This window comes from Salmo salar, chromosome 29 (assembly GCF_965601325.2).
Source record: "Salmo salar chromosome 29, fSalSal1, whole genome shotgun sequence".
Classification (NCBI taxonomy): Eukaryota; Metazoa; Chordata; class Actinopteri; order Salmoniformes; family Salmonidae; genus Salmo; species Salmo salar.
The window spans coordinates 44,428,594-44,430,000 of NC_138319.1; the positions used below are offsets into that span (position 1 = coordinate 44,428,594).

General features: G+C 32.4%; 1 protein-coding gene across 2 annotated transcripts in view; it reads right to left on the reverse strand.

Moving 5' to 3' along the window:
- Positions 1–518: 518 nt before the first annotated feature.
- phex (phosphate regulating endopeptidase homolog, X-linked) overlaps positions 519–1,407 on the reverse strand; it is a 33,583-nt gene continuing 32,694 nt past the window's right edge. For both annotated transcript variants that reach the window (XM_082970845.1, XM_082970844.1), the window contains one exon: positions 519–1,407. This exon is cut by the window's right edge and continues 160 nt beyond it. The gene's annotated coding sequence lies outside the window, so the exon portion shown is untranslated.

Consider the following 1,407-nt stretch of genomic DNA (forward strand, 5'->3'; position numbering starts at 1 on the left):
ACTCTTTCTTTAACTCTCTCTCCCCCTTTCACTACCTCTTTCTCTCCCTCTTTCTCTACCGCTCTCTCTCTCATTCTCTACCTCTCTCCCTCTACCTGTCTCTGTCTTTCTCTCTCTCTCTCTCTCTCATTCTCTTTCTCTACCACTCTCCCTCTTTTTCTCTACCCCTCTTTCTTTACCTCGCTTTCTTTCTCTACCCTACTTATTCCCTCTTTCCCTTCCTCTACTTAACTTTTTCTACATTTCTTATTCCCTCTTTCTCTACCTCTCTCCTACTTTCCCATACTCTCCCTCTTTCTCTACCCCTCTTATTCCCTCTTTCTTTAACTCTCTTATTCCCTCTCCCTCTTTCTCCCTCTCTCTTTCTCTAACCTTTCTCTCTCCCTCTTTCTCTACCTCTCAGAGAGTTCAGAAAAAGACAAAGAGAGACAGATAGACAGTAAACATGTTTTCTATCTTTTAGAGAAGTCTGATTAGATTATAGTTACAGACCAGAAACAGAGATGACAGACACACAGTGAGGTGTAACTGTTTTATGTAGACACGGTATATGTTGCCATGGGAACTGCAGACATAATTGACTGTAATAGCCAAGATGGATCTCTTTAACTCAGAGAGAGACGAGGACGTACGCGTGTGCAATTTTGTTCCCAGTAAAATTAGTCATGTTATACTCAGCATCAGTAAAGACTGCTCTATCTCACGGAGTTTAATACATCCAAACACACAGGGAATATTCATCAGAAATATAGAAAACACCAATGACATCAGTTATAGAGAGACAGATACAACACTGTTTTAATAAAGTAATATAGAATACATCAAGTTACAGTAATAGAGAATAAATCCAGTTACTGTAATATGGAATAAATCCAGTTACTGTAATAGAGAATAAATCCAGTTACTGTAATATAGAATAAATCAAATTACAGTAATATACAATAAATCAAATTACAGTAATATAGAATAAATCAAATTACAGTAATATAGAATAAATCAAATTACAGTAATATAGAATAAATCAAGTTACAGTAATATAGAATAAATCAAATTACAGTAATATAGAATACATCAAATTACAGTAATATAGAATAAATCAAGTTACAGTAATATAGAATCATCAAATTGATGTAATATAGAATAAATCAAGTTACTGTAATATAGAATAAATCAAATTACAGTAATATAGAATAAATCAAATTGCTGTAATATAGAATAAATCAAATTGATGTAATATAGAATAAATCAAGTTACTGTAATATAGAATAAATCAAATTGATGTAATACAGAATAAATCAAGCTACAGTAATGTAGAATAAATCAAGTTACAGTAATATAGAATAAATCAAGTTACAGTAATATAGAATAAATCAAGTTACTGCATTACACACACACACAGAAGAGGGA